General features: G+C 35.2%; 1 long non-coding RNA gene across 3 annotated transcripts in view; it reads right to left on the bottom strand.

Annotated features, from left to right (window-relative positions):
* Nucleotides 1-3605: 3605 nt before the first annotated feature.
* LOC104853698 overlaps nt 3606-12632 on the bottom strand; it is a 34100-nt gene continuing 25073 nt past the window's right edge. For 2 of the 3 annotated variants that reach the window (XR_777861.1, XR_777863.1), the window contains 2 exons: nt 5623-5845; nt 3606-3777 (listed from right to left, as the gene is read on the bottom strand). This is a non-coding gene — a long non-coding RNA (uncharacterized LOC104853698). Of the gene's footprint in view, nt 3778-5618; nt 5846-12632 lie in introns of all 3 variants that reach the window. The other variant, XR_777862.1, reaches the window with a different exon arrangement.

Here is a 12632-nt window from a genome sequence, read left to right as displayed (position 1 = left end):
GGGGACTAAACTCATGACCTTGCGCTTATGAGGCAGGTGTCAGAACCACTGAGCCAAATCCCCAGCCCTTCAGATGAGAATTTTAACTGATACCAATCAGGGCCTGTGTGTGGAGCCGAGGGTGGGAACATTTTCAGGGAAGGGGTAGTGTGAGAATCCACCAAGTAGAAATTGTTATCAGAAGTAGGGGATGTGGGAAATTAGAGAATGAACGCAACAAATGCTGATAAAACAATGTGAAATAATAGTAGGCAAGAATTGAAAGAGCCTTTATGAAGTGCTGGTTTTAATAACATCTGAAATATTAATAACAACTTGGAGTTCCTAGAGTGTTTTCATACACTAGCAGTGAAAATAATCAATTAGAAGAAGTATGTCAGTGTAGAGATCTTTTGCTTCTGTAGTTAAATTGATTCCTAGATACTTCATTTTTTTGGATACTATTGTGAAAGGAATTGTTTCCCTAATTAGTCTCTCAGTGAGTCTGTTATTTGTGTACAAGAAGGATATATATTGATTTTTAAGTGTTGACCTTGTGTCCAGCTAGTTTGCTGAAAGTGTCAATTAAATCTAGAAGTCTTTTGGCAGAGTTTTTTGGATCTTCTATGTACAGTATCATATCGTCAACAAATAACAACAGTTTTAACTTCTTCCTTTCCTATCTTTATTGCTTTAATTTCTTTCTCCTGTCTAATTGCTGTAGCTAATGCTTCCAGAACTATATTGAACAAGAGTGGTGATAGTGGACATCCTTGTCTTGTTCCCTATTTTAACATGAAGGTTTTCAGGTTTTGGCCATTTAATATGATGATGGCAGTTGGTTTTTCATAGATAGCCTTTATCAAGTTGAAATAAAGACCATCTATTCTAATTTTCTGCAGGTTTTTTATTTTTATCGTGAATGGGTGTTGAATTTTGTCAAATGCTTTTTCTGCATCCATTGAGATGATCATATGGTTTTTGTCCTTGACTCTGTTTATATAGTGTATTACATTTATTGATTTATCTATGTTGAACCATCCTTGCATCCCTGGAATAAATCTGATTTGGTCAGGGTGTGTGATCTTCTGGATGACCCTCTGTATTCTGTTTGCCAGTATCTTATTGAGGATTTTTGCATTTGTAGTTCTCTTTTTTGGTTGGGTTTTTCCCTGGTTTGGGAATCAAAGTAATGCTTGCTTCCTCAGCAGCATGGGAACTAGCACAAAGAATCAACAACTGGGATCTCATCTTATTAAAAAGCTTCTGCACTGCAAAAGAAACCATCAACAGAGCTAAGGGACAACCTACAATGTGGAAAAAAATTCTTACCAACTGCTCCTCAGATAAAAGACTATTATCTAGAATATATGAAGAATTCAAAATATCAGGCACCTCAAATATAAAGACCTAATTCAAAAAGGGACATCTAAAATGAACAGACAAAGAAATAAAAGTAGCAAATAAATATATGAAAAAATGTTCAACATCACTGGTCATTTGAGAGATGCAGATGTAAACACCACTGAGATTTCACCTCACCCCAGAAAGAATGGCTGCTATTAAGAAATGAATGAATAACAAATATTGGCGGGATTGTGGGGAGAAAGGAACCCTTCTCTATTGTTGGTGGGAGTGCAGAGTGGTGTGACCACTGTGGAAATCAATGTGGAGATACCTCAAAGAGCTGGGACTGGATGTTCCCTTTGACCCAGCCATCCCTTCTGTTGGGCATCTTTCCAAAAGAATTAAAAGAATCACACCACAGTGATATATGCACACCTATTTTTACAGTGGCAGTTTGTGATAGCTAAAACTTGGAAACAGCCCAATCGCCCATCAGCTGGAGACTGGATAAGTTTTTCCTGTAAAATGACGTACTACTCAGCCATAAAGAATGAGAAACTAGAGTCATTCATAGGAAAATGGATGCGTGTTGAGGCCATACTCTTAAGTGAAATAAATAAGACAGACACACATGTGTAAATACTGAATAATTTTTCTGATGTGAAAAACAAAAAGTGTAAACAAGATCCAAATTGTATAACTGACATTGTGAAATAGGAAGAAAGGGGCTAAACATGTAGGGGAATTGGAAAGGATATAGGGAAGAGAAAAATATGAGAAAAGGAAGAAATGGAAACAAAGTCTTTTTAAATAGGGGAGGAGGGAGGGGGTGAAGGGAGGGCAAGGGAATGGGGAAAAAATAAGAACCAAGATCTGTCATGTAAAAGTACAAGATCCCAATGATAAATGTAACTGTACTGTATACTTACTTAAAAAGTACCAATAAACTCAATGAGAAAAAAAAAAAAAAAGAAGTAGGTCAGCAGTCACAATTTTTGTCTTACAGATAGAGAAACCAAGTCCTACGGGGTCAATTCTGAATGATAGAAGTGGGACTGAAATCTCAGCTGCTTGAACTCCAGTGCTATTTATTTTTACAATTTTTATTTTTTATTAGCGCATGTTTGCAGAACATAACGATTACGTTCCTGTAGAGAGATGGTACGTGGACATAAGATGTCTTCATTTTATTTTTCACCCTTTCCCCTCCCCTCTCTCCTTCTCCATCCCTCTTTTGGTCACGTTCCATTTTCCATTATCTCTCTTTTATTTTGCTCATATTTATATTTTGAGTTTCTCATATAAGAGAAACCATGCAATATTTAAACTTATGCTTCTGATTTATGTCCCTTAAAATCACAGTCTCAAGGTGCAACCTTTTTCCTTTGAGTGACCCAACTCTTTCTTGTACCAGAGTAGTATTTTATTATATATGAACACTGTATTTTAAAAATTCATTCATAGGCCACTTCCAAGATTTAGCTGTTAGGAGTTGTACTGCAATAAAAAGGGGTAGGAAGGCACCATTGTGATATGATGTTGTTAACTTTGGGGAGGAATAGCTGTGTTAAACACAATTCTTAGTTTGAGGTTTTTGAGGAACCTCCATACTAATTTTCATGATCTTTTAATTAGCTTACACTCCAACCAAAAATGTAGAAGTGTTCATTTTCCCCTGTAGCCTCACCAGCACTTTTTAATATTTGATTTTTTTATGATAAGCATTTTTCTGGAGTAAAATATAATCTCTATGTATTTTTAAAATTTGCATTTCTCTAATGGCCAGAGATGTTGAACATCTTTATCATGTATTTATTGGCTATTTGTACTTCTGATAAGTGTCTCTGCATTTCAGTTTCCTATTTGTTTTTGATTGGGTATTTATTGGGGGGTAATTTCTTTTTAGTTCTTTATATATTCTAGGTATTAATCTTCTGTCCAACGAATAGCTGGCAACTTTTTTTCGCTTTCCATAGGTTATCTCTTCACTCTGTTGGTTGTTTTCTTTGCTGTGCAGAAGCTTTTTAATTTGATACGTTCCCATTTGCTTGCTTATTCTTGATATTATTTCTTGTGCAGCTGTTCAGAAAGTCATTGCCTACACCTATGTCTTCAAGAGTTTTACCTATTTTATCTTCTAGGAGATTGTTTTTAACATTTAGAACTTTGATCCTGTTTTTATTTTAGTTTAATACATAGTGAAAGACATGGATCTAGATTCAATTTCCTGCATGTGGAAAGCCAGTTTTTCCAGCACCATTTATTAAAGAGGTTATCTTTCCCCCAGTGTATGTTTTGGGGCCCTTTATCAAAGATTAGATAGCTGAATGTGCCTGGGCTTATTTGAGCATCCTCTATTCACTTCCATTGGTCCATTTGGTTTTGTTCAAATTCTAGCTCCATTCACTACTTCATAAGTTCCTTGAGATCTTCAAGCCCTGGTTTCCTCATCTGTAAAATGGAAAAGTTATAATGCCAACCTGATGTGTTTGTTAGATAAAAATAACTGAGTTGTTTATTTATTTAAAATATTCAGCACTGTGCCTAAGAGATAGAAATATCAGTACAATTTATGTTTGGAATTTCTTGCTGTTTTATTGTCAAAAATTCGCTGTTATTCTAGTAGACAAAATTATTTTTAAATGAATACAAAAATAAAGTTAAATTACTGCTTATTGTCCATTTTTTTTTCCAAACCACTTCTCAAGAAAACAGTTTCATTATGGAACCATAAGTCATGAGGATTTGACCCCTGACCTTTACTCCAAGTATTCATGAAATGGAGTAAGAATTTTGAATTAAGTATCCTTTCCAATAACCTAATGCTCTCATAGACCTTTTAAGACCAATTAGGCATAATTTGCTGTATTTCTCTGATAGTCTCCATTTAATGTTCTGGCCTTTGAACAACTATAAGCCAGATATGTTAATAATTTCTGAAATATGAGGGAGGTCATATCATTCAGGTATGGAAAGTGTTTCCTAAGCTCAAAAGGAATTGGTAGTTAGTTTTCTTTTCCTATTTCAGGTTGAGTCATGAAGCTGCATTCAATGAACCACATTTAGCCCTTATGTATCTGTTTCATAATTAGGGAGCTCTATGTTATTCCTTTTCACACTTGTTATCTATTGGCAGAAGTTCAAGATAAATATTTTCCATTTGAGCTCACACTTAAAAAAAAAAAGTTCAGAAACACAGTATTGGCAATTTCTGCACAGCCCTAGAAAGGAAGATATAGAAAAGTATAGAAAGAAAAAGATGAAAGAAAGCAAGAAAGAAAGAGAGAAGAAAGATGTAGGGAGGGAAAAATGCAGAAAGGAAAGCCTTTTTAAAAGCAATCTTTTCTAAAAATGTTTTCTATTAATTAATTTTCAATTTTATTTGCACAGTATGCCAAACTCTGGCACAATATGATCAGAAAAATTCCAATAATTTGAGAAATATATATATATATATATATATATATAGTTTCACTGTTTTTAAGTTAATTTAATATTCATGGAATCAACATATTCATGCATTTCATAAAATGCTATATATCCTTTAAATTTTATGAAGAAATACAGTAGTACCCTTCTCCTTTTGATACTTGTATATCTTTGAGTTAATCATTTTGAAGTCTTTAGTTTTTTCTGGAGATTAAATCCGTATTCTACAATAATATTCTTATAATTATTTTGCCAGTATTATGCATAAACAGTTCAATATACACAAGATATTCATGTTTGCAGATTTAATTACGTTTTAAAATATATTTTATTAGTGTCTATTAATTTTATAAAATATTGGGCTTCACTTAATGTATTTTCATCATATCTATTCCCTACTCTCCTTTACACCCCTCCCTCCTCCCCCTTATACCTTTCTTCTTCTTTTTTTTTTTTGGTACGAGGGATCAACTTGGGTCCTTGTGCTTGTGAGGCAGGCAGCAGAACTACTGAGCCAAATCCCCAGCCCTACATAATTTTTGTTGTTAATAATAACCCCACTTCTATTTTTCATATCATCTTTTTATGATTCCACATATTAGGAATACCGTATGATACCTGCCTTTCTGAGTGTGGCTTATTTCACTTAGCATGATGATCTCCAGTTCTAAGATTTAATCATTTTAAATCACACCCCCCCACACACATACTCACACACTTTATTTTCCTTCCATCTTCATAACTGCTTGTATTTATTTACCTGAATCAGACTATAATTATATTTGTCTTCTTATACAATCCCCTATTTTTCCTGAAGTTCATAATTACCTTAAAAAAATTTTTTTTCTTAGTTTTCTATGTACCTACTGCATGTTTTCTTCCAAGTGCTGTGACACATTTATATGATGATTCATCAGTCCCTTTCTTTTGGAATCCCCTGTATTAGCAAGCTCAACTTATTTCTCCAATTTTAGCATCATTCTTCTCCAGTCAGGATAGAGTCTTTCTTTGTAACTTCCTCCTCTACTTGCATGGCTCTCTTTCCTTGCCCTGGCTGACTCTCACCTGGAGATAATCTTTTGATGCTCTCCTGGAAGGAGAGTAACACAGATAAACATGAAAACAGAAATTGAAATGGCATGGTACTGACTGAAATATGTATAAGAGTTCAGACCAAAAGACACAGATTCATATGGATACAGGGGTAGCAAGAAGAGTCCATGGGAGCAACTTTCAAAGTTTATTTCCATTTCATGTGAAATGTAAAATCCACTCATGTTTATTACTGCTGCTATTTTTTTTATGAGGTCTCATTATGTTGCCCGGCCTGACCTTGAGCTCGAGGTCTCCCCATCTCAGCCTCTTAAGTAGCTATGATTACAGGGGTGCACCATCACACCCAGCTAACCATTCATACATTTTGCATGAGATTATTGATTCTGTTGCACACTCACATTGCTCTTGAAAATCAGCTATTTGAACTGGTTTCTACTTTCTTAGGTAGAAACCCATATCTCTAAGAACTACTGTACGGGGCTCAGAAGGCCCTTCATCATCTGACCAGCCTCTCAAGTGTCACTCTGCTTTGTCCTCTTGCTGTTGTGCGTGTCAGCCCTGCATCCTTCCCTGGAGACCTCAGCTGTGTTTCCCTCTCCAATTCCAGTTTTGCTTTTATCTCGTTAACTCACTCTTATCTCAAATTCATTTTCTGGCAGAGCATTTGCTAACACCTCAGTCAAAGTCAGTGTCCCCAGCTGAGTGTGCTCATGTGGCCCTCTCCTCCCTGTAAATTATTCTGACCATAGTGTTTCTGCGTTTTTGCTGAAGACTGGATTGTCTAACTCCCCCAGGAATCTACTGGCTATGCAAGAGCTGAGGTCACGTTTGTTTTGGTTCACCATTAGTTCCTCAAGAACTGGCAAGAGTCCCAGGAAATAAAAAAAAAACTTAATAAATACTGACATGAGTGAATAATTAAATAAATAATAGCTAAATTAATAAAATTTTGTAAGAAGTAGGCATGTCAATGTGGTTCAACTTACTTGCACATTCGACATGAGACAGTGTGTGTATGTGGTTACCATTTAGTAGCTATCTGCACTAATTGCTGAAATTTAACTTGGTAGTCTCAAAATAATACAGTAAGACAGTTGTGACTCTGAGGGAAATTTGAATATGGGCATACTTCCTACACAATCCCCGAGGACAATTATCAACGACTTCACATGCACGTCTATTGTGCCATTATTTTTACATTAATTCTAGATTTATTCAAAGTATTCTTAGACTTCATACATAGTTAAAAACTCCAATTGAATCCAGACTGCTTAAAAAAGGGTAATTTAATTGATTTGTTGTTTTTCTTTGTTGTAATATTACAAAGTCAATGAGATAAAACTGTGTCATGGACTTTAGTAGAAAAACACTGGTTCTCTCCCTTAGCCTATTTACTCTTCAAGATAGACAGCTTTTTAATGGGTTGGTTTCACATAAATTCAATTTTGCAAATTTAAGATCAGGAAGGGTTTATTAAAGAATGAGAGTTGATTATAGTAAAGGTGACAGAAAATTGTCCACAGACAAACACAATTAACATCCCCCCACATACTTGGGTGATTTAATTAATTGTAGAAATGTTCTTACATTCCTTGGTTGAAGCAAAGGGCATTTGTGTAGTGTTAAAATAAATGATTTGTGTTGAAATGATTTTGACTAATTAAGAAACAACCAACCCAATTTAACATGCAAGGAATGTCTAGTACATTGTCAGAATGTTTCCACTGAAAATAATGAAATACCTCAGCTTCAAGACTTAAAGGAGTTAGTCCTCAGGGATTTCCAAAGCTTGGCTTTCTGGAAAGATTCATTCTCTGAGGGTTCTAAACGGCCAAAGTTTTATTGCACTTCCTGAGCTAAATTTCCTGCTGATAATAAAAAAATAGAGGGTTTCCTGTTTGGTTTCCCTTGTTTTTGGGTTTCCATAGAATCCATGGTTGCAATAGAGTATAGGAGTGACAAAAAAATTCAGAATATGTGGAAATCCTTTTCCTAATGTCAAGGAATGAATTTTGGAATGGTGATTGTGAACACTGTTTTTGCCTATGATAATTTTCGGTGAATATTAAAAATATATTTGAAGTACAAGAGTAGTCAGATATTTGGGCTCACTCTCTTTTAGGATCTACAAAAACAAGTCCCCATTTTTTTCTGTTAAGCACATTTAGAAGATTTAGTAGCAAAGGGATAAATCCTGTTACGATCTACTGCTCTGAGCACAGGTGGGATGTACCATGTTGCTCAATGTTCTCTCATATATGAAGTAGAAATGCTAAAGTTCAGCCTAGGGTTCAGGTGATTTAAAATTATTAAAGTTGATTTTGACAACAAAATGTGAATCACCATGTTTTGATATGTTTATAATAAAAAATGACACATTGACCTAAGCAAATTGTGTAATGATACTGGTTTTTGGCAATTTTTCTTATGTATATTAATATCTTAAACAGAGAAGATATATGTAATCACTTCAAAGTACAGCGTCAATTCTAATTTTCACAATTCATACTGTTCTGGGATCTAATTCATTGAGTGCACTTACATTTCTTTCTTTCTTTTTTAGAGATTTTTTTTTTTTTTTTGCTACCCATATACCAGAAATATTAGAACAAGACAGGCATGTCCTATCAGCAAGCCTGGTTATCTCCCTATAACTGTCCACTTATCCAAATTCTACTACTTCTGCTTTTGAGGCTAGAGATCAAGAGGCATACTGTCCAATTTCTTTGCACATATATATTTCTTAGTTAGATATTAATAATATCAAATAAATTTAATTATTTTAAGTGTAACCTGTAAATAAAATTGCCAAAACATTTTGGCAATGCTACAAATATTTTCAATGCATAGGAAATAATAAAATTTCTTATGTGTCACATTTACCAGATTTTCACTGAAACTGTATCATGCTGACACTTTGGAATTGGAAACCATTTCATAGGCTTTATTACAGAGTCTGCTAATTGGAATATTCTTAATAGTCTCTTGTGTTTAAGGGAATGGGATGTGTGTATTCAAATACAAGAGTGCAGCATGGACTTGCTAGAAACTACTGTCATCTTGAATGTTTAATGTCGAAGCCATTCTTTCTCTATAAATAGCAATGTGTTACCTAAAGCTAATATTTTCAGTGGATGCTAAGAAATTCTAGTGGTTGCAGACAAGGGAGAACATCCCATACTTCTCAACTATGCACGAAACGGAAGAATCTTAGAGGTCTAACAGAAGCACGTGAGCTTCAGCAGGTAGGGTGACCCAGTGCAGCAGAGTCATTGTTACTCTTTCGGCATCCGCACAGGGGAACAGATATCCCAGCGCTGCACACGGGCTATTCTTAGCAGGTAGCGCACAATAACAGCTTCCTCGGGGTGTGGGGGAGTTGTCAGCAAAGTGATTTATAGAGGGAAATGGCAGAACCCTTCCTTTCATGAATAGGTCGCATTAAGTCAGTCTCAGTTAAGAAGCCAACATTCTTCTGCTAAAGTACAGTACTCCAGACTTTTATGGTAAAGTAAAATAAAACAAAATTAAAATCGCTGAGCAGTCAGCAAGGAGTAAAAGTAGGGATAAAGTGTTTTTTTAAATCTTATTGAGTTTATTGGTTCATTTTAGATGTATAGTACAGTTACATTCATCATTGGGATCTTGTACCTTTACATGACAGATCCTGGTTCTCATTTTTTCCCCATTCCCCTGCCCTCTCTTCACCCCCTCCCTCCTCCCCTATTTATAAGGACTTTGTTTCCATTTTATCCTTTTCTCATACTTTTTCTTGTCCCTTACTTCATTTTCTCTGCACTTCCCACTTCCTTTACACCTTTAGCCCTTTTCTTCCTATTTCACCTTATCATTTATATAATTTGGATCTTATTATACTTTTGGTTTTTCACTCCAGAGAGATTATTTGGTATTTATACAAGTGTGTCGTATTTATTTCACTTAAGAGTATGGCCTCAATATGCATCCATTTTCCTATGAATGACTCTAGTTTCTCATTTTTTATGGTTGAGTAATATTCCATTTTATAGAAAAACCACATCTTTAAAGTGTTTTGGTTTAAGAGGCAGACCACATTAAAACAGATGAAACCAAATCAAACTATTTTATTTTTATATGTCTCCAGAAACACTGACAAAGCACCTAGCATTTTCTTTCTTTTGCTCTCCTCAAGCTTTCTCCCTTTTTGTGAAGCATCCCTTATTTGTCTAAGTGATATGCACTAGGCTTATATATGCTAAGTTACATGGTGTTGGCATTTGCTGACTTTAAAACATACTCACTATTCAGTGAGTGATGCTTATCTTTGTTGGGAACTCTTTGTATTGAGGCAAAAGAAATGTATTAAATACCCTCCATGTATAAAAAATTATACATACCCAAAATGGAAGTAATTTAAAACTAGAGTTAAAATAATATGCCAAAATATTTTCATGCAGTTTTCCCTTTAATGTTCTATAAGTCTATTACCTAGGTCATTATTTTATTTTATTTTTTTGGATACTGGGGATCCAACTCAGGATGTTAGATTTACCAGGCAGGTGGCGGCATCACTGAGCTAAATCCCTGGCCCCTAAGTCATTATTTTAAATTTATTTATAATCTTGTCTTAAGTGCTGAGAATCTTCTCCTGCAGATGATAAATATTAAGGCTTTGAGCTCAGAATATCTAGGTGGCAAGGGAAAATCTAGAGGTTTGCATAAACTACAGAAAAGCATGAGATTTTTCCAAGATAAGATGAACTCTGTGCTCTGCATTACCTGGTTTGAAAATCCAACATTTTTATCATGTTGATTTATTACTTTCTAATAGGCTGAGAACTAAGAAAAGGAATTCAAGTTGAGAGTCTTCTGTGAAGTGTTTATTAAATTTATCTATTGTCTCCTTTCTTCCTTGTTCAATTCCAACAAGAAGATGTGGTTTTTCTATAAAATGGAATACTACTCAGCCATAAAGAATGAGAAATGAGAGTCATTCATAAGAAAATGGATGCATATTGAGGATATGCTCTTAAGTGAAATATATAAGTCACACATGTGTAAATACCGAAAAGTTCCCTAGTGTGAAAAACGGTAATTGTACATATGATCCTAATGGTATAATTGACAATGTGAAATAGGAAGAAAAGGGCTAAAGGTGTAGGGGAAGTGGGAAGGGCAGGGGAAAGGAAATAAGGGAAAAGAAGAAAATATGAGAAAATGAAAAAAATGGAAATAAAGTATTTGTAAATAGGGAAGGGAGGAGGGGGTGAAGGGAGGGCAGGGATGAGGGGAAAAATGAGAACCAAGACCTGTCATGTAAAGGTGCAAGATCCTAGTGATGAATGTAACTATACTGTATACCTAAAATGCACCAATAAATTCAATGAGAAAAAAAAATCCCAATGACATTGTAATTATGGCCAAATTTAGATGACCTTTCTTTACATCAGCTGAATGAAGAAATTTTGAATGATAGCAATGGAAAATTGTTGACAGTTATCCAAAATTAGAGCTCATTCCACATTTAAAAGTCTCACTTTGAAAAGCTACCTTTAATAGGCCATTGATATGTTACCAATTAGCATGAAAACTTTCAGAGCAGGATTTGGTTGGCAAACTGTCACACAATGGAATAAAGATGGTCAGCTGCTCTGTTTGGTAAATAAAGTTTTATAGGAGCACAGCCCACTTGCTTATGTATTGCTTACATTGCTTTCCTTCTATAATGGCAGAGTTGAGTTGCTGGGAAAGAAAAAGCCAGAAATATATGCTATTCTTACCCTTCAGAGGATATTTGATGACACCTGTTTTAGTCATGACCATTCTTATTGCAAAGTTACTGTCTCGCTATCAAGGTATAAGATGATGGGGGAAAATAATGAAATTAACTTGACTGGGCTTCGGTCTCCCTTTCCCTCAAGAACCTCCCCACCCTAAGTACTGTGCTAAGAATGTATACCGTCCCATGTAACTCTGACATCAACTCTGTTTAGATAAAATCAGTATTTTCACTTAATTATAAAGAATTGAAGTTTGGGAAACTGAATAATACACTTGAGTTTACTCAACACAGTAATTATTAAAATATTAGTTCATAAATCTCATGGCTCTGCAATCCAACATGCAGAATACAATTGGGGATTTATAAGTATGTACACGCATCTACCTATCTGATGTGAAGATTAAATACCTTAATGTACACAAATTACCCCAAAGTGCCTGACAAAATGCCGAAGGTACTCGATAAAAGCTTGTCTCTGCCTTCTTACTTGTGGACTTAAAGAGTTGAAATTGATTTAGAAAAATATCAATGTGTATTTGGTATGGAAATAGCATAACTAATCAGACTACAAGATAGAAGCCATAGGATTTTCTTCTTTTTAGGGGTAGCCCACCATCAGTTGGTCAGATGTCGTAAAAGCCAACTGCAGACACTACCTGGTCTCAGCTGGGATTAAAAATAAAACTTTGAAGGACAGATGGCTCTGGATAGAGGTCTAAGCTATGGTTATAGAAATGATTTTATTTTTTCCTACTCAAAGCTCACTGACTCCTAGGGATTACCTTCATGACCCTAGCATCATTAGCACTGTGCTCTAACCAGCTGAGCTAATTGGACTATTAGGATTCATAAACTCAAATCCAAAGCTACCTACATTCATGTATGCTTTCATTAACTTCCCTGGGTTATTTGTTCCTTGAGTGTGTTGGGTTCTAAAGAATACATATTTATAGGCTCAAATTAGTGTGTTCTAGCCGGGGACTTAGCTCAGCGGTTTGGTGGCCTGCCTTGCAAGGGCAAGGACCCGAGTTCAATCCCCGGTACCAAAAAAAAAAAAAAA

Source organism: Fukomys damarensis, unplaced genomic scaffold, assembly GCF_012274545.1.
Source record: "Fukomys damarensis isolate Sample0158 unplaced genomic scaffold, DMR_v1.0_HiC HiC_scaffold_16, whole genome shotgun sequence".
Taxonomy (NCBI): Eukaryota; Metazoa; Chordata; class Mammalia; order Rodentia; family Bathyergidae; genus Fukomys; species Fukomys damarensis.
Note: the sequence above shows the minus strand (reverse complement) of the source record. Positions and strands in the feature narration are given on the sequence as shown.